The sequence below is a fragment of the Hordeum vulgare genome, chromosome 6H (assembly GCF_904849725.1).
Source record: "Hordeum vulgare subsp. vulgare chromosome 6H, MorexV3_pseudomolecules_assembly, whole genome shotgun sequence".
NCBI lineage: Eukaryota > Viridiplantae > Streptophyta > Magnoliopsida > Poales > Poaceae > Hordeum > Hordeum vulgare.
The window spans coordinates 226,211,957-226,233,663 of record NC_058523.1 but is presented as its reverse complement, the minus strand read 5'-3'; the positions used below and the strand labels follow the sequence as shown (position 1 = coordinate 226,233,663).

Genomic DNA, 21,707 nt, shown 5'->3' with positions numbered 1-21,707 from the left:
TTCTAGTTCGAGCTTCTCTTCAAGAGATTTCATCATAGCATCTACGTATGCGCGGTAAAGGCTTTACTTTGGCTATAAGCATGTGGAGAGTTTGCAATGGATTGCATCAAAGAAATGCATTCAAACAAGGAGCAATTATCATAATTGAATACCTTGAAATCCAAAGTGGGAGTTTCATTACTACCCAAAATTTTGACTTCTTCTACTCCACTCTCCACACCTTTATCATCAAGATAGGTGGTCTCCAAATCATCGGGGCGTTTTTCAACCAAAGTGGATTCATATCCAGCCCCTCCATAAGTAGGTTTGACACGCGAAAACAAAGATTCAAGAGGAGACACACCAAGCACTTTAAGATCTTCGTGATTTGCATCACTAATTTCAGTTTTAGCTGCCATCTTATTGACTAAGGTGGCATGCTTGTGAGAAATTTGGCCCACCAATTTTTCAACATGAGCAAACTGGGAACTCAGTGCAAGGAAATCATTGTCCATAACATCGACCTCTTTACTCAAGGAGACAAAAAAGGAATTTTGCTCTTTTAATTCCCTACGGAAGTAACTATTTTGGTCAAACTGTGAAGACATGAAACCTTTGACATTAGTTTCAATCTCCTCCAATTTTCTGTAATAGTTTGGTTTGTCCATGAGGAAAAGTCTCTCACGAACAAACCTAGGAGCAGGCGGCGAAAGGGAAAGGCCAAAAGCAAAAGGAAACGGAGAAAGGCGAAAGGCGAATGAAAACGGCAAATGTGAAGTGGGGGAGAGGAAAACGAGAGGCAACTGGCAACAAAAGTAAATGCAAGAGAAGTGTTTGTGAGACCTACTTGGATAGATCTTGATTTCTCCTCCCCGACAACGACGCCAAAAATAGGCGTGTTGTCGGGAGAATATTCTTCACGATCCTCCTCGGCAAGCGATCCTCTTCCCCGGCAACGGCGCGAGAAATACTTCTTATGTTAGCTGTGTACCCATGGCAATTGTGCCAGAAATACTCCTACTACGGCACGTTGGTATTCCCTCAAAGCGGAAACGGTGATGTAGTAGAGCGACGATAAGTATTTCCACCAGTTTGAGAAACAAGGTATCAATCCGGCGGAAGAGTATCTCACCAACCTACACCAACACAAAATCTTGCACCCAACGCTATGAAGGGGTTCTCAATCCCTTATAGATTGTTTGCCAAGTGAGAACTGAAAGTAACAATGTAACAAAGCAAAGTAAAAGTCGAGTAGTAAATGATAGATGTGAATAGACCCGGGGGCCGCGGTGTTTACTAGTGGCTTGTCTCATGAAAGCAAGTAGATGGTGGGTGAACAAATTACTGCCGAGCAATTGATAGAACTGTGCAGATTCGTGACGATATCTATGCAATGATTATTTCTATAGGCATCACCTCTCAAACAAGTAGACCGATACTTTCTGCATCTACTACTATTACTCGACACATCGACCGCTATCCAGCATGCATCTAGTGTATTAAGTCCATAAAAATAGAGTAACACCTTAAGCAAGATGACATGATGTAGAGGGATAATCTCAAACCAATGATGAAAACCCCATCTTTTTACCCTTGATGGCAACCGCTTGAGCTATGCCTTGCTGCCCCTACTGTCACTGGGAAAGGTCACCACATGGCAGAACCCAAAACCAAGTACTTCTCCCATTGCAAGAATCATAGATCTAGTTGTCCAAACAAAACCAAGACTCGGAGAGACTTACAAGGATATCAAATGATGCATATAAGAAATCAGCAAAGACTCAAATATATATCATAGATAATCTGATCACAAGTCCCCAATTCATCGGATCTCGACAAACACACCGCCAAAGAAGATTACATCGGATAGATCTCTATGAAGATCATGGAGAAACTTGTATTGAAGATCCAAGAGAGAGAAGAAGCCATCTAGCTATTAAGTACGAACCCGTAGGTCTGAAGTGAACTACTCACGAGTCAATGGAGGGGCGATGATGATGAAGAAGAAGCCCTCCACCTCCAAAGTCCCGTTCGGCAGGGCGCCGGGAAGGGTCTCCAGATGAGATCTCGCGGAAACGGAAGCTTGCGGCGGCGGAAAAGTATTTTCGAGGCTCCCCCGATTTTTTGCGGAATATTTGGGAATATATAGGTGCAAAACCTAGGTCAGGAGGCGGCCAGGGAAGCCATAAGCTTGCCCACCGCCGCCTCCCCTGGTGGCGGAGTGGGCCCTTGTGGGCTCCGTGGGGCCCACCTGGCCTGGCCCAAAGTCTCCCTGGACTTCTACCGTTCGGAAAAAAATCCGGAAAAACAGGAACTGGCACTTGGCACTGAATCAATAAGTTAGTCCCCGAAAAGACATAAAAAGGTACATAAAACATACAAAGAAGACAAGATAACAGCGTGAAACCATCAAAACTTATAAATACGTTTGATAGGTACCAGCGATCGAAGCCAACCCCGACAAAGATCAAGGCCATCGAACAGATTGAGTCGCCGAAGAGCGTCAAGGACGTGCGACGCCTAGAGAGATATGTAGCTGCCCTAAGCCGGTTCATCTCCAAGTCCGCTGGACCGATGAAGTGGACTCCTGAGGCGGAAGTGGCACTACAAGACGTGAAGAAATACCTCTCCTCCGCACCCATGCTGGTGGCCCCTAGACCTGAGGAGCCACTGCTCTTCTATCTAGCGGCAACCAACCAGGTCGTCAGTGCTGCCTTGGTGGTGCAGAGGGAGGAGGGCGACGAAGCCCCGACAAAGGCAAGTCCACCCGACAAGGATGTGCGTGATGGCAAGCGAGAGCTCCCCGCTGTGGCAGAAGACGGCCATGAGAAATCCTCGCGAACCAGCGGACCTGTGCAAAGGAAGAAGTTGGTACATCGCCCGGTCTATTTCGTCAGCTCCCTCTTGCAAGGGGCCAGAACGAGATATTCCGGAGTGCAGACAATGCTTTTTGGCCTCCTCATGGCCTCAAGGAAGCTGCGCCACTACTTCCAAACACACGAGATTACCGTCGTCACTCGCTTACCGTTGCAGAGGGTCCTACGAAACCCCGACGCGACCGGCAGGGTAGTAGAGTGAACGTTGGAATTGTCCAGCTTCGGCCTCAAGTTCGAGAGCAGCTCAACCATACAAAGAAGGGCCCTAGAGGAATTCATTGCGGAGTGGGACCCAACGCCAGAGGAAGAAATACCAGAATCAACCCTCCCGGGGAAGGAATTGACTCAGGAGTGGGTCATGTACTTTGATGGAGCTTTCTCCCTTCATGGCACCGGGGCTGGCCTGTTGCTAGTCGCGCCTACCGGGGAGCATCTCAAGTACGTGATCCAAAAGTATTTCCCCCGAGAGAAGTCAACCAACAACACCGCAGAATATGAACGGCAGCTTGCCGAGCTCAGAATCGCGATGGATCTTGGGATTCAAAAACTCATCATCAGAGGTGACTCCCAACTAGTCATCCGACAAGTAAAGAAAGATTGTAAAATCCCATTGATGGAGGCCTACGACAAGGAGGTGAGGAAGTTGGAAGAACGCTTTGATGGTCTACAGATGCAGCACGTACCCCGTGCCGAAAACACCATCGCAGATGACCTGTCAAAGCAGGCGGCACTTTAGCTCCGTGTCGAACCGGGGACTTTCTTTCTACGACTGACTCAACCCTCCGTGGCGCCATCGACCAAACCAGACAAGACGAAGAAGCTCAACTCCCGCAAGTACCTCCAGGCAAACCTACCAAGGAGCCCCGGTAAGGATCATGCCATGGAGGAAGTCGCTGGACCAGAAGGACAGCCTGCCGGGGGGGGGGGGATCCCACCCCAACAGAGGAAATGTCGTTGCTCCTCGCCGTCGAGCCACGTGCTCCGGCATAGGCGCAACACATAGTCCGATACCTCTAAACTAGGGAATTGCCTGAGGAACCCGAAGAAGCAGAGAAGGTAGCTCACCAGTCAAGCATCTATCTATTCATGGACGATGCCCTCTACAAGAGGCGATTAAATGATGTGAATTGAAGTGCATCCCCCAGGAGGAAGGACTGAAGCTGTTGGCCGAAATTGATGCTGGAATATGTGGATCACACATAGGGTCGAGAGCGCTTGCCGGCAAGGCATTCCGGCAAGGTTTCTTCTAGCCCACAACCCTCCACGATGCAACCACACTAGTAATCAAGTGTGAAGTGTGACAGTTCCGTTCGAGAAAGCTTCATCAGCCAACGCAAGATCTCCAAACAATCCCTCTCTCATGGCCATTCTTGGTCTGGGGGCTTGTTATCCTTAGGCCCTTCTGCTACTTCTCGAACAACAGCGCCAGAATTTGACACGTTGACGGAGATTTGCTTGCGTTGGCTTTTCCCTTGAAGAGTAAAGGGTGATGCAACACAGGAGCAATAAGTATTTCCCTCAGTTGAGAAGCAAGGTATCAATCCAGTAGAAGAATCTCGTCAAGTCCAGAGTACCTGCACAAACACAAAAGAGCTTGCACCAACGCTATAAAGGTGTTGTCAATCCCTTCAAGATTGATTGCGAAGTGAGATCTGAAGGCGAAAAGTGCAACGAAGAAAAAGAGTAAGGTTGAAAATATAGTGTGGAGTAGACCCGGGGGCCATAGTGTTCACTAGAGACTTCTCTTAACATAACAAATATTACGGTGGGTGAACAAATTACTGTCGAGCAATTGATAGAACCACGCAAAGTCATGACGATATCTAAGGCAATGATCATACATATAGGCATCATGTCCGAGACAAGTAGACCAATACTTTCTGCATCTACTACTATTACTCCACACATCGACCGCTATCCAGCATGCATCTAGTGTATTGAGTTCATGACGAACAGAGTAACGCCTTAAGCAAGATGACGTGATGTAGAGGGATAATCTCAAACAAATGATGAAAACCCCATCTTTTTAACCTTGATGGCAACAACACGATACGTGCCTCGCTACCCCTACTGTCACCCGGTGAGGTAACCGCACAGTATGAACCCAAAACCAAGCACTTCTCTCATTGCAAGAATCATAGATCAAGCTGGACAAACAAAACCCACAACTCGAAGAGAATTACAAGGATATGAAATCATGCATAAGAGAGATCAGAAGAAACTCAAATAAGATTCATAGATAATGTGATCATAAATCCACAATTTATCAGATCTCGACAAACACATCGAAAAAGAAGATTACATCGGATAGATCTCCATGAAGATCATGGAGAACTTTGTATTGAAGATCCAAGAGAGAGAAGAAGCCATCTAGCTACTAGCTATGGACCTGTAGGTCTATGGTGAACTACTCATGCATCGTCGGAGAGGTCATGGTGTTTATGAAAAAGCCCTCCGTATCCGAATCCCCCCTCCGGCCGGGCATCAGAACATCCCCAGATGGGATCTTGCACAGACAGAAGCTTGCGGCGGCGGAAAAGTATTTTCGATGATCTCATGATTTTTTCTGGGATTTTAGGGAATATATAGGCGGAAGACCTAGGGCAGGGGAGCCACGGGGAGGTCACAAGCCTCCTAGGCCCGCCCCCCTAGGCCGGGCCTAGTGGGCTTGTGACCTCCTCCGAGGTCTCCTGCCATGGTTCTCAAGTCTCCCACGTGTCTTCTGTTATGGAAAAAATCATTCCGCAAATTTTATTCCGTTTGGAATCCGTTTAAAATTCTCCTCTGAAAAGGGTCAAAAACACCGAATAACAGGAACTGGCACTTGGCACTGAGTTAATAAGTTAGTCCCAAAAAAGATATAAAAGGCATACAAAACATCCAAAGTTTGACAAGATAATAGCATGAAACCATAAAAAATTATAGATACGTTGGAGACATATCAAGCATCCCCAAGCTTAACTCCTGCTCGTCCTCGAGTAGGGAAGTGATAAAGACTGAAATTTTGATGTGGAATGCTACCTAGCATAGTTGTACTTTGTAACTTCTTTCATGTGACATGAATGTTCAGATCCGTAAGATTCAAAACAATAGTTTTCTATTGACATGAAAACAATAATACTTCAAGCAAACTAGCAAAGTAATCATGAACTTTCAAAATAACAAGGCCAAAGAAAGTTATCCCTACAAAATCATATAGTCTGGCGATGCTCCATCATCCTCCGACAACTAATTTAAATCTTGAACAACCCCGGTATTGGCCAAGTAATTGTTTTTGCACTCTTACTTTCTCAAACTTTTTATAACTATCACGCAATACATGAGTGTGAGCCATGGATATAGCGTATAGGTGAAATAGAGTGTGGTGGTGGTTGTGAGACAAAAAAGGAGGAGATGGTCACATTGACTCGAAGTATCAAAGGGCTATGGAGATGCCCACTAATAGATATCAATGTGAATGAGTAGGGATTGCCATACAAAGGATGCACTAGAGTTATAAGTATGTAAAAGCTCAAAAGGATAACTAGTGGGTGTGCGTCCAACTTGCTTGCTCACGAAGACCTCGGGCTATTTTGAGGAAGCCCACCATTGGAATATACAAGACAAGTTATATAATAAAGATTCCCACTAGCATATGGTGGTGACAAAACGAGAGGCTCTCAATCATGAAGAACATGGTGCTATTATGAAGCACAAGTGTGGAAAAACATAGTTGCATTGTCCCTTCTCTCTTTTTCTCTTTTTTTTATTTGGGCTCTTGGCCTCTTTTTTTTTTATTTGGGCTCTTTGGCCTCTTTTTTATTTATTTCCTCACATGGGACAATGCTCCAATAATGATGATCATCACACTTTTATTTACTCACAGCTCAAAGCTTAGAACGATGATGACTCTTTAGGAAATGCCTCCGGTAGTGTACCGGGATGTGCAACGATCTAGCTTGGCGTATGACGTTGAAACATCTCGCTAGCTATCTTTGATCATGCAATGGTAATATCAGAGTGACGGCACAAGTCATGAGACGGAACGGTGAGAGTTGCATGGCAATATATCTCGGAATGGCTATGAAAATGCCATAGTAAGTAGGTATGGTGGCTGTTTAGAGGAAGGCATATGGTGGGTTTGTGCACCGGCGAGAATTGCACGGTACTAGAGAGGATAGCAATGGTGGCAGGTGAAAGTACATCTATACCATGGACTCACATTAGTCATGAAGAACTCACATACTTGTTGCGAAAGTTTTATTAGTAATCGAAACAAAGTGCTAAACGCATACTCCTAGGGGAAGGGTTGGTAGGTGTTAACCATCGCGCGATCCCGACCTTAACCCAAAGGATGACAATCAATAGATCAATTATGCTCCAACTTCCTAACATAGCGGTTCACCATACGTGCATGCTATGGGAATAACTAACTTCAACAAAAGTATTTCTAGATTCACAACACCCTACTAACATATCTCTTGATATTACCAAATCCATGTATCAAAACTAATTGAGAGGAATCAAGACTTCTCTTTCTAAGAAGCCCTCCGTATACGAATCCCCCCTCCGGCAGGGCACTAGAACATGCCCCAGATGGGATCTTGCGGAGACAGAAGCTTGCGGCGGCGGAAAAGTATTTTTGATGATCTCTTGATTTTTTCTAGTCTTTTATGGAATATATAGGCGGAAGACCTAGGGCAGGGGAGCCACGGGGAGCTCACAAGCCTGCTAGGCCCGCCCATCCCAGGTCGGGCCTGGTGGGCTTGTGACCTCCTCCGAGGTCTCCTGCCTTGGTTCTCAAGTCTACCGCGTGTCTTCTATTATGGAAAAAAATTATTCCGCAGATTTTATTGTGTTTGGACTCCGTTTAAAATCCTCCTCTGAAAAGGGTCAAAAACACGGAAAAAACAGGAACTGGCACTTGGCACCGAGTTAATAATTTAGTTCCAAAAAAGATATAAAAGGCATACAAAACGTCCAAAGTTTGCAAAGATAGTAGCATGAAACCATCACAAATTATAGATACGTTGGAGACGTATCACATTCCCCCCGCGCTGCTGGGGGTTTTGAGTACTTATATGTCGCAATCGACAAGTTCACAAAGTGGCCAGAACTGAAGCCAGCCAGAAGGATAACATCGTAGTCAGCTGTCAATTTCTTCAAGGGGATAGTATGACGCATTGGCATCCCGAACAGGGTCATCACCGACAACGGCACCCAGTTCACGAGCCGCATCTTCATCTAATACGCCCAGGACCTCGGCAGCAAAATATGCTTCGCTTCCGTCGCTCACCCAAGGAGCAACGGTCAAGCCGAGAGGGCAAATGCCGAGGTACTGCGCGGGCTCAAGACAAGGACTTTTGACAAGCTGTGTGAACATGGAAGGCACTGGATTGATGAACTGCCAACGGTTCTTTCATCGATCAGAACGATGCCAAATCGAGTCACCGGGCAGACACCCTTATCCTTGGTTTACGGGGCAGAGGCAGTTCTTCCCACGGAACTCGCTTATGGGTCACCTCGGGTGCTCGCTTATTATGAGCTGGAGCAAGAGCAATTTCGTCCAGATGACGTTGTGTTCCTCGAGGAGACCCGGATTCAGGCGGCTGTGCGAGCCTCTCGCTACTAGCAAGCCTTGTGCCGCTATCATAGCCGCAAGGTATGCGCCATAGTTTTCGAGGAAGGCGACCTCATTCTTAGGCACGTTCAGTCGGCCAAGAATACCAACAAGTTGACGCTGATGTGGGAAGGCCCATATCGGGTAGTGCGAGTCACCAGGCGCGTCGCTGTTCGCGTGGAGACCAAAGATTGCTTACCGGTGAGCAACTCCTGGAACATAGATCATTTTCGAAAGTTCTACCCGTAGGGAGAGGTTGCCGAAGCTGCATGTAATCCTTTGTACAAAGCCAGGCGAAGACCCTGTGCGTAGTAAAAAAAAAGCATAGCGTTCCGCATCATCATATAGATCCTCATGATAGAAAACATGCATGCCTCTATAGCTTTGTGAATTGCATAAGATAACAAGGGGACCATAGCCCCAGCAGATATTTTCCCTCCATTCTCTCATTTGAAAGACATGTATTACCCCTGTGCACAAGTTTGTCGGGGGGAAGATAGTGGGGACGCCCACAGAAGATAGTGGGGACGCCCACAACAGCAACAAGAGTCAAGATATTCCACTCAAAGTCGAAAGAAGCAAAGGGGGCCGGCAGGAGTTGCGAACACTTCGAGTAAGTTGTTGGGTAAGTCGTTGGGTGAGTACACTCCTCTCCTCTCTAAAACGCCCCCACTTCCTCTCAAATGGGAAAACCTGTGCGCCGGGGATCGCTGTCACTAGCCTCCCCGAGATTGCCTCGAAGCACGCTCAACAATTAGGGTGTCTTTTCCAGCACACCTCTTTTGTAAGAAGCGTGATCGGCGGCCCACGATGAAGCCAGGAAGGGAGTTAAATGTCCTGCCGGCAGTAACGCCCCCCGACAAAGTGTCGCAGGAAAGAGGGAAAGAGGCGATCGAGGAAAGGCAGCGCTACTCTCTCGAAGCGAGTACTGAATATATTACAAATAGCGAAGATTACGTTCAAAGCATAGATTACAATAACAAAAGGCACGGAGGCTAGTCCCGACGTGAACCTTGCACCCTTTTGACCTGGTCTATCCTATCGACAATAGGCATGATCTTTTGTTCAAAGAGCTTGGGGTCCACCTCCTTCGGCAGGCGTACCATGGAGAGATTCAAATCAGGGTTCCTGTACGACACCTTGGTAAGCACCTTGAGAAGGACGTTTCGGCACAGCCGCCGAGCCTCGCCCGCCATCCGCGTCATCTCTTCGGCCTGGAGAAGCTTCAGGGCGTCGGTCAGACTCTCAAAGAACAAGGCGAAGTTGACACTCGGATGAACATCCGAAGAAGGAGCATAGTTGGGGCCTTCAAGATCCATGGTGGCCAGCTGGTCGGCAATGGCAGACGCGACATCAACAAGGCGCCCCATCGACAACTTGACGACCTTCACTTACTTGTCATGGTCGACGGAGGTGGCATCAAGCTGTTCCGCCGAGACCTGGAGCTTCCGAGGCAGAACCTCCTCCCGGGACGCTCCCTCCTTGAGTGCCTCCTCTGCAGAGGTCAACTTGGCATGCAGATCATCCAGGGAGGCATTGGCACTGCGAAGCTAGATGGGCTTGTTGGCCGCAGCAGCCTCAGCCTCCTCCAAGCTGGCGAGGGCCTTGTCCCTCGTAGAAGAAAGCACCGATACCTTGTCGTGCAGGTCGTCGAGCTCTTCCTCAAGCTCCTTCACCATCCCGGTAAGCCCATCCTTGGCGACTTGGGCAACAGACGCTCGGTCGGAGATCTCCTGGAGCTTGCCGACGAATTCTGAGGCCTGGGCATCGAGGTTGCTCTTAAACTGGTCCGTGAGCTCCCGAGTATGGTGCGCCATCAATTTCTCGACCTCCTCGCCCTTGGCACGAATCCCCTTATTGAGCTCCTACTCCTGGGCGGTGTGCTCCTTCTCGTGATCTTCCAAGCCAATCCGGATGTTGCTTATACGATCCTCCTCGGTTGTGTTTCGGTGCCCAGCCTCTTCCTCCTCCTTCCGGGCATCGCCCGACCGAAGGCTGAGCGCTTGATCCTCGACCTTCAGTTTCTCGCGCTCAGCCTGCAGCCCCATGTAGGCCTCGTCAAAATGAGCACGCGTTTCTTCAAAACGCTTCTCAAACGCCTCCTCCGCCGCCTTGAGGACCGTCTCCCGGGAGTCTAGCTTGTCCCTCCGAACGCGGTACAAGGCTTGGAGCTGGCCGACGTGGTCTCTCATGGAGAGGAAGATGTGCTCCACGATGAGTTTTCCGCCACCAGCCTCCAGCCCTGCCGGGGCGTCAGAGCCTACGCTGGCGGATACCTCCACGTCGATGTTCTCCCCTTCAACCAAGGCCCTCGATCGCTCCACCACCGGTAGGACAATGAACGTCCCCTCGCCGGCGCGAATGTATGCACTGCCCGAGGTGTCCTCGGAGCTGGGAGGCTGATAGCTGCCTAACTCACCGCCAGCGAGGTGGGGTTCTTCACCCTTGGTGGTCTCCTGGCCCCTAGCTGGCGAAATATCACCGTCACGCGCTCCCGAGGCCTCGACAGGCTCCCCTGCGGACTCTGGGGTGTCCTGCTCCTGCTCCCGCTCCTCGTGGGCGGCCTCGCGCGCCATGGCGTCGGAGACCTCGGCCGCTGCTTCGATGGCGACTACCATGAGCACAGCGTCGACGTGCATCTCCACTAGAGGAGAGGGGTCTGAAAGATAAGAAAGGAAGGGGAACAGGCAAAAATCAGACAAAATTTTCAAAAAGAATCTTCAAGATTCAGCCTGCAAGTGCTACTGGCAGGCGCTCAATGTTCTCCTGTTGGTAAACGATAGCCGCCTCCTCCCCGGCAACGCCGGTTGACGAGGGCTCATCCTCAAGCACCACAAGCTCCGGCGATGCACGCTGGGGGCTTTGCCGGGGGCTGGGCACGAGAGTTGCCGCGGACGCCGGCGGCGGTTCCGAAGCATCCACCAACGGACTATCACTTTGCGGTTCCATGGCATCCACCGGGCGCCCTTCGCTAGCCGATGCGCCGGCATCCTCCGGATGGTTTCCCTCGGCTCCATGCTTGGGGCTCACTGGAGGAACCCCGCCAACTGTGTGGTCCGCCCCGGCCGACGACTCGTCGGCAACAGACGCCCTGGCCCTCTTCGCCGACATTTGGGCCAACGTCTGTTGGTCCTTGCGAACAAGCAACCACACCAAGTTAGCGAGAATACCAAGCAAGCAAGAATGAGGGGAGGGGTCGGGGGATCGAACTCTTACTCATTCTCCTCCTCCTTCGAGCTCAAGATCAAGATATCGTACTCCACCTCCACCTCGGCCTCCGTCGAAGGGTGTTCTACCCTCGGACGTTTGACAAGCATGGCAGGCGGACCTTGCTAGACCGTGATGTTGGAGCCGACACGACGTAGCACTCGCCTAGGCTTCCGACACGCCAGACACTCCTCCGTCTCCTCCTCCCTCTCCTGTGTCCCGGCGGCGCACGCACCATCTCCTACGCGGGCACTGGTGGCCGGGTCACTAGAACCCCCGGCGAGCCCCGCTCGTGGTGGCACCTCCCCGTTAGTCGTTGCCTTGCCACAGTGGTACGTGCGCCCGACCCCGATGGCAAGGGTAGGCTCCTCCATCCGGCGGGCGATGTGCACCTTCTCTGCGGCGATGGTGTCGTGGACAAGGCCTTTTTCTTCCCGGACGGCGGCCTCCGACAACCCGTCAAAGAAGGTCGAGACCACATCTGCCGCGAGCTCCAGGCAGGTCGCGACCACGCCGTGGGCATCACAATCCGGCAACATCGCCGTAAGGCTGCTCATGACCGAGCTGTTGTACAGCGGATGGACCCCATGTGGCAACCGGATCTTCATCTCAGTGCTAAATAGCTTCTGGCAGAAGTATCCGAGCACCATGACCGTAAGATTGTTGTCCACCCCCAGTAGCAACCGCATGACATCCGACGCATTCGCGGAGGCCGAAGCCGGCCTTCCTCCCCTGTGCTGGATGGGGGCGATGCGTCTGCGGAGGAAGTCAGCAGCCACCATCTCCATCATCATCCCCGCAGCCCTGAGGCGCAGGATCTTGGTGGTGGCGATGCACAGCTTATCATCGCCGGGGGACAGATCACTCCAGCCCTCAACCCGGGACCCAATTCTGAAGGTCGTAGGCTCGCAGCAGGGCGGATATCCCTCCTTGCGGATCCAGCAGCACTTCCCCCGCCACTCGTCCCACTTCTCGCGAAGGGTACCTCTAAGGTACGCCTCCTTGGTCCGGGTCCTCGGGACCCAGGCGATGGAACCCGAAAGGGCCTCCACGCACTCGATGCGAGGAGTGAAGTAGTGGCGGAAGAGGGATGTGTTGGTGGTGATCCCAACAAATTTCTCGGAGAGGTGCATGAAGATAGACATGCACATCACTGCATTTGGCGTAAAGTCAAGGAGGCGAAAGCCATAAGTATGCACGAGGTCAAGGAAGAACTCCGAGAATGGCGGGCACAACCCGCAAAAGAAGTAATCGACGAAGAAGGGAAACTCGTCCGCCCCCCCCCCCCCCGCCTCCCGTCCCAGGGAGCACCTCGGTGGCCGGATGCGCTTTCATCTTGGCCGCCAACATGATCTGGTAGAGGACCTTCAAGGTGGCCATCTCCTGGCCTTTGGGGAAGATGGCGTACTTCTTCTGCAGCCTCGCCAACTCTTTGTCAGAAGTAGCGCCCTTTCCGCCGGAGGTCTTCGGCGCCATGACAACGGCGGAAAGTGGATGTTATCGCCCAAGGCAGGACCGTAGGGAAGAGAGGGAGGCGTGAGGGAGCTCCAGCAGAAGGTGGCGACGGCGGCGACGTTTGCGATTGGAAAAGGACCGGGAACAGTGGGCTAGGAGAGCTCGTGTTTCCCCTCCTTATGGGGACGCGAGTCGACCCTTTCCCTGCTCCGCCAACGGTTCCCCACGCTTGTGGCCACCTCCGTCATTGCGCGCACAACTCCCCATTTCACACGATCAATGCACGGCGAGGGGAAAGGCAACCGCCAGTAGATCCAGCGGCAAGAGCCCGTACACCTCTTTGGGCCTGGCCCAACAACGCTCCGCGCGTGTGTGTGTCCCAGGCCCGGGGGCTCGTGTCGGGGCATGAAAGACTGGGGTCTCTAGTGCCCCAGACTTGTGCACGGGTGCAAAAGAGCCCCTAACGGCAGGTCACAGCCGAATCCAGACAAGACTCACCCACAAGATAGCCAAGGCCCCGGCAGGCATGTCTTGCCGGGAAGACACCCGAGGCCATGTCCTCCCAACGGACGTGATGAACACACCTAGCCCAAGGCCCATGCGAGCTCCCTTGCCGGGAAGACAGCCGAAGCCCCCGGCAAGCCTCGTTGCCGGGACGAAGCACCAACACCCCGGCAAGTCCCCTTTTGCTGGGATGATGTGGCAGCACGCCAGAGGGCGACTGCCCTTGGCACAGTGCCACCGCCCCCGTGTGTTCCAGCGCGTTCCGCATGCGCCAGTGGGGCGTCCAGGTGTCGAAACGTCTGGACACATGTCTGCACCAGCACTTAGCTGACATGGACAAGACGTGCATTTAATGCACCTGACAGCGGTAGATGGATAAGCACGGATGCAGGTTCACTATAACATCTCGTGAACCTACCATTGAGCACTGTAGGTTACCCTTTTGCCTATAAAAGGAGGCCCTTAGCTCATTCACAAGGGGTTAGACTTTTTGGAGATTGGCCAAGAAGACGATTATCATCACTGTAAACGAACAACGAAAGAACGCTTAATACGATCAGAGGACCAAGACGTAGGGTTTTACGCATAAGCAGCGCGAACCTCGGTAAAAAGGCTTGCCGGCTGTTGATCGTTTGGTCTGCTCTTGACCCTGTTTTTCCCCACCCTACGAACACAAGGGTATCTCGTTGATCCCCATAGGTGTCGACCTAGCATCACCGACATATACCTATCGTTTTATGACTAAACATGTAACTCGTGAAAATTACCACTCATGGTTCAGACTCTCAAAAAGATATAAGTGAAGCATAGGAGCAAAAAATCCATTAACTCAAAAGGTATAAGTGAAGCATAATGAGCATTCTAATAAATTTCAATTATGCGAGTCCATGATAATAGTTGTGTGCAGGAAACAATGATTGTGAAAAACAAAAAATAAAACAAGAAAAAATATAATACACGATACTCCAAGTAAAACACATATCATGTGATGAATACAAATATAGATCCAACTGAAATTACCGATAGATTGGAGACGAAAGAGGGGATGCTAATCAGGGCATACCCAAGCCTAGACGCATGGGTATTCTTTGGATATTAGCTTGGGCTGCCCTGGGCAACCCCAAGCTCAGGGTCTTTCCGTTCCTTATTCCTTCATCCATCATAATATTAACCAAAACTAGAAAACTTCATCACACAAAACTCAACGGAAACCTTGTGAGATCCATTAGTATAATAAACTAATAGAACACCCTAAGTACTATCATAAATAGAGTCATAATTGTTCTTGCATACGTTGGTGCAGCATTGTCCTATACAAATGGTTTTTAAGCCCTGTGTGCGATGTAGTTTCAAACCGTCGCCTTACGTGTGTGGGAATAGGGGCGTCCATCTAAAATAACATGTAAAAACAATCGATGATAGTGATCAATGAACGCAAACTTTTGACAATACTAAGAGAATGGGATGTCCAAAGGCATCAGAAATCAGACTTATCGGTCAATCTTTTGAGGTATGTCATATTTTCCATACAACCCATCTTTGTTACTTATGTGAGACCACATTACCATCGGACGCAATATTCTTTGGTGCATAGTTTATGATGTGCGACTCGTCACAAATAGTTCATAATTGTAAAGCATATATGACAAGGAGACTATGACAAATATTTTCCTACCATTTCGCTTGTGATATAGCAAGATTACCAAATACTCGAACTGTCGTACTCGTGTCGGATGCATACGACATAACAGATAGTTCAACATTGTAAATCATGTATGATATATAAGGACACTATCACAAACACTTAGGTTAGTACAACTATTTCTACTATTGTCTAACATAACACACGGTTTTGAAATGGCAATTGTGTCCATGGTCGCACACGGTTTCTCTTTGTGAAACCTGTCAAACCATGAGGTATATCACACATGTTCTGCTTTACAAACCGTGTACGGTGTAATGACCTGCAGAGCGTATAATTTTGCTAATTTAATTGCCAGAGTTTAAAATACTACAGAATTTGAATTTGAAAGTAGGGTATAACATATTTGATACCCATCTTATATATATATAGGTTCAACAACCAATGCATTATTCCACTAACACATACATATGTTCAACAATTACGTCAAAGATATATCCTTTAACCTTTGCATGTCCACCAATCATCTAGTTTGAGAGGCAATCTTGAGTAAACTGCTTTGGGAACCACTATAAACAAAAAATGATTCACAGATTTTAAATTTGCAAGCTAACAACACATTATGGACCATAAATAGAAGGGTACAACGTTCTTTGTTACTATCCTGCAGTTCATTGTTATCTTTGATAAGGTGTAAAGAAATAGTTCAATTGCCATATTTTGTCCCATTTTGTCCCACCCTATGTTTTGACTTTCGTCACTAAATAATCTTATCTCAAAAATTAGGACCAATTAAATTTGTTGTGAGTGCTTGTGATGCTTGATGTGATTGTTGTTTGTTCGTTTGCTTGCTTGTATGCTTGTGTTTGAATCACAATGTTACTGCTACTCTCCAGAATCACCACCTTGACGCAAACCCTTGCCTAATGATCATGCCATGTGTATAGGACCAGAAACTATTTTTACGAGACATTATTTTCACCAAAAATCATTTCCTTCATTTAAGCTTTCAAAAACCCATGAGTTGGGATTTGTACTACAAGTCCTCGAATTAGGGAAGTTATTTTGCACCAAATATTTTATACGAATTGCATTATCAATAATACTTCCCAAAACCACAAAATTATTATTTTAAAATATATTTTCCTATTTTATCTTAAAACCACTTTCTGTGGACATAACGGTCTTTTACAAAGAAAGGTTGTTTTTCCTGCCTTCAATTTGTTTTTTAAAATTTAGGGAAACTCGATGGATATATATATATATTCCATATATAAGAGTTTCAGCACATGGTCTTGTTCGGAATGTTGGGAAAAACCCTTCAAAACCTTCCCTTCCTATTTCAAGATTTTGGAACATTTCTATAACAAATATTCTCAATAAATTCCAGTAAACTTCTATCATGTCACACATATTATATATGATGATCTGGCCAAGTTTCATCTCTATCAAAGTTAATTTGATTAAGCTAAATATTCGAAAACCCTATGTGTCCGGATCCAAGTTTGAGCAATTCTTCCTTCTCAAGTGTCCCCAATTGTGCTAAAATTTGCAAGAGATGTTCCTATAATCCAATAATGCATGCACACCAAGTGGTGCATGAAGGGGAATAGATAAACTTGTCCCAAACCCCTCAAAACCTTTTGTGCTGATTTCTAGACTTGGGAAACTTTACACTGTGAAGTTTCTCCAATTTGTCCCAAACTTTTTGCGCATGCTCCAATGCTCATATAATGCCACCACACCAAGTTGTGGATTAGTGGGAATTGGTTTGCATGGGTTTATATATGCAGAAAGCTATTTCTGCCAATTTCTTGGGTTTTTAAGTCTAAATTGGAAACTTTCTACAAAAAATCCTCAATTTAGTACACTAGCTCATTTTAACCAATCATGTGATCTTGTTAAGTGTCATAGCAGTTGGAATCCATCTGGTAGCCCTGACATCCATCAAACACCTTGTGGCCAATTACCAAAATTACTACTTTGGCCTGTTCCACTAATCTCCTTGAGCTTAAAATTTTACCACATCTCCGTCTATTATCCTTTTACCACCAGTAACCTTGCCATGGCCTCTCATCAATTATTGGAGGGTGACTCCATCTCCCCACCTCTCTTTTTACCTTGGCAACAATATGTTTACCCCTCTTGCTATAACTCTGCTCAAGCCAATGCACCCACCTCTTTCCAGAGCACCTCTACTATGCTAATGCATCATTCCAAACTTAAATATGGCATGCTCATGTGGGAATTGTGATAAGCCCTTTTGAAATTTGTTTTTGTTAGAAATATGGCTTTGAACTGCAAGTAATAGCTATACTACTCCCCGTGAGCTGAAAAATTAGCAGTATTGTAGTCCTTGCATAGCTAGCACTGCTAGACATGGTTTCATTCCAAGATTCCTCCACTGAGAACCACTTTTGCTAGCCCCAAGTTTCCTGTAGCAGACATAATAAGTGATGAAACCCTATCTAACTTTATCCATTCGAGCCTAAACGGTGAAGAGGGGTGGTGACCACCTCTCTAGGATGCAGAAACGATGCTCTACACCTTGTTCTCTTGCTGTAGCTCAGGACTAGCAAGGGCAGTGTTGTCTCCCACCTACCCCCTCTACTAGGAAAAGGCCTGCTAGTGGCGCACCTGTTTTGGCTACTAATGGTGCACTATAGGTGCGCCACTAGCATCACGCCATTAGAATTTTTTACTAATGGCGCACCACAGGTGCGCCATTAGTATCTGGTATACTAATGGTGCACTAGGCAGTGCGCCATTAGTATGCCTCCCAGGTGCGCCATTAGTATGCCTCCCAGGTGCGCCATTAGTATGCCACCCACGTGCGCCATTAGTATGCCTCCCAGGTGTGCGATTAGTATAGCTCATGGTGCGCTATAGGTTATACTACCAACTCTAAAAATATTCAATTATTATCCTCACACCCACAAGAAGGTTCAAAATAAACAAATATTACACCACAATGAAAATATGTTTATAAACATGCTCATACATTGAACGCAAGTTGACAAACAAATTAACCTAGAGGAAGCATAGTTTTGACCATCTTAACAATCATCTAGAACACACAAGTCACAAAAAGATAAGGACTATTGGTTACTATGAGAGACTTCAGATGGTCCAGAACACAAAAGTTTGTATCTACATGCACAAAGTGCAAGCTCCAAAACACTCGAAACACCAAATGGTCTACAAGACAATAAGGTCCATGATTACAGGTTGGTTGGTCCATAAACGCTAAAGAGTCATGATGTCCATGTGCATCAATAGGTTGAGTTCATGAAAACATTTTGCACAAATTTGTCAAGAATGTGGAACCAGATCAAGTTGTTAAAATCCCGTATGCGTATTAAAAATATTCGATCAAAAGATTATCCTGATATCATAGTTAAAAATGTAGTTTCTATAAAAGTTATAATCATCTCACATGCTATTATATAGAACTATGTTCCAGTGCTTGTAAAACTATGCATTGAGCTATGCATTGAGCTATTATATAGAGTGATCTTGAACTATGCACTGCTGATATAAATATTATGTGCAGTTGCTTCAGTTTTATTTGTCTTTACATGTGAAATGCATAAATTACAACCAACTGGGCAAAAATGGGATGAAAAAATTGCGGAAAGATGCCTAGGCTACCACCATTAGGGTGTTTAATCATTTAGCCTGGACTACTTTCTTCCTGTCAGCACTGAGACCATGAAGCGATGCATCTGTGAAGAAAGTATCAAACAGTGATGGGATATGTGTGTAATCTAGCAATGCTTTGACAATCAACGACGCTAGATCAATTGTGCTAGAAACCTATGAAGATACAACATGATGATTATTCAGAGAAAGAAAGGTAATATCATCACTGAAGCCCTTCAATTATATGATGATGAATCAAGCCAGAAATCTAGCAAGACATGCAGAAGCGTGCTCATCAGCAAATGATTTGAATATTCAATCCTGCTTAAAAAAGTTACTGGTAAGTGTATCAACAAAGTATATAAAAGTACTCACCGATTAATTCATGCAGCTCCAAATTTAAGTCTTTTCCACTCCCATCTTTCTTAGTTGTTGTACCTGCAAGGCAACAACCACATTAGCTTGCTACTTAGATGACTTCAGAATGATGCTCTACTGATTGTTGAAGAGGCGAGAGCACAAATAGGCAATGAATGTAAGAGGCTCCGGTGTGGAATTAGAACAACCATTTAGAGTTTCTTCCTAACACAGCTTGGTGATGATTGAATTAAATAACCACGACATGGTAACTATGAGTACTTATGAGTAAGGTGTTGGTTTTGATATGGCACCAGGACTTACGCTCTCAAGGATCACTGCATTAGCATGTGCTTCTTTAGAGCGGATCAACTCTTCAAGCTAACTAGGATCCACTGTTTCATCTAGAGGGACCCAGCTATCCTCTAGGCGCTCTTCTACAACCTGTGAATTTGCACAACGAGAATGCAAAATATGGCATTGAGAACATAACCACTTTTATATGGTGAAGGATGTCAATGAGACAGGTGCATTCATACTCAAGATCTTGCTGAAATGAACACAAATGAAATAACTCGACTTACCTCATCACGTGGCTTTCCTAATGGAGAATTCTCAGGAATAAGTTCAGCAAACTGAGGAGGATCGTCAAAAGGATCATCCAAGATATATGTATGTTTAATCCTGTCAATAAGAAAATTGAAGAACAATCAACAAGCATAAAGAATGAAAGCAAGTTAATGCTGGAAACCAAAAAAGGTATGTTTGGTGTGTGCCCAAATTTAACCTATGGAAACCCAGCAAAATTCTGCAGACCAAACTGGCAGCTCAGATTTGGGCCACACTTGGCCCCAAACATGAACTGACGGGTAGATAGAACATAACCCAAAATGTTGGCATCAAACCATATAGCAGATAAAAAAATAAGTAGCTATAGTTTGAGAAGGCTGGGAAACTTTTGGTTCTCAAGGGCACCAAATCAAACAACCCCGTTCTTTGGCAGATATGTCCTAACTATGCAATTTACCATAGGTGTGAAACAATATTCTACCTTATTTCCTTAAACGGTCTTCCTTTATCATCAACATAAGCTTCATTTATCTTTGTCAGTGTGTCAAGACCTTCTGCAACCGTCCCAAAGACCTGCAATCAACAGAACAAAGCGATGAACTCACTGAAGCAATCATCAACTTCTCACCCAGACAGAAAAAAGAAAATAGTGAATAAGGTACTACTAACCGTGTGCTTGTCGTGAAGGTACTCAACATCATCCCTCAAGGTGATATAGAACTAAAGAAATAAAAAATAGATATCAATAAGTTAGAAGCAGGCAGACCTACGTCCTAAAAAATCAAACATCAGTAGCGTTGTAATATTGTACCTGTGAGGCATTACAATTCTCACCAGCACTTGCCATACCAATAGTACCAGTTTTTGAATGCCTTAATTCTGGAAGGATTTCATCATTAAAAAATCGAGCTTGATCACCATAAAGGAACCTGGAGAAAGAAGATTTAGCTTTCAGGCATATCTTTGACAGCAATAGCCAGCCTAAGTTCAAGTAAATATCAAAAACAAAAGACCAAAGAATAAGGTTCAGAGCTTAGTAAGTAGTAGCACACACAAGCACGCACACAAAAACATAAGTTGGGGCGAACACATATATGAGAATTTAGTAAAACAATCCTCACTTGTACACGGAATCACCACCACTGCCAGTTCCACTAGGGTCCCTAGATTGTGCCAGGAAATCCTTCTTCACCTTGTGGAACAGACACCCATTGTAATACTTCGTTATGTTTAAGTCAAAGCATAATGTCAGAGAATGAGCACCTCTACATTGTGATATAAGAACAACAGACACATCTATAATCACTGTAATTTGAAATCCTAAATCTACAAAAGGGTGGAAACAAGCCACAAGCTCTCACAACTCATAATGAAATGGCATTGACATTAAAAATTTAGAGGCTCGTGATACTATGTTAACCCTCACCGCCAATAGGCAACAAAACTAACAGTTTGAAACCATACTTCAGGTTTTTTGTAAAGTAAAAAACAAACAAGCCAGGAAATAATATATCCTTGTGTGCTGATCTACAATCACATCTTTACATGCTGAAATATTCAGTTAACATTGAAATGAGGTTATCATGTATGAATTCACTAAGACAGGAAAAGCCAAGGACTGTTGTTCCACATTTATAATCACCACATCAACATACAAATGGAAAGACATGTGATTGGCACCAAGTCTGATTGTATGTACTGGCCATGCCGACCATCTCATAAGGTTTAGGACATATGGTTAGGAAGTGACAACTAGGAATAGAAAACATCGGACGACATGTGTGTCCCAAAAAACAAAATAGAAACGAGAGGGTCAAGGCTTCGAATTTTGTGCTATCCAAATCCTACATGGCCGACATCTGAGATATAGCAAGGA

The 21,707-nt window shown here is 46.5% G+C and overlaps 1 pseudogene; it reads right to left on the bottom strand.

The window, feature by feature from the left end:
* Positions 1-18,931: 18,931 nt before the first annotated feature.
* On the bottom strand, positions 18,932-21,537 carry LOC123405330 (annotated as a pseudogene).
* Positions 21,538-21,707: the final 170 nt, after the last annotated feature.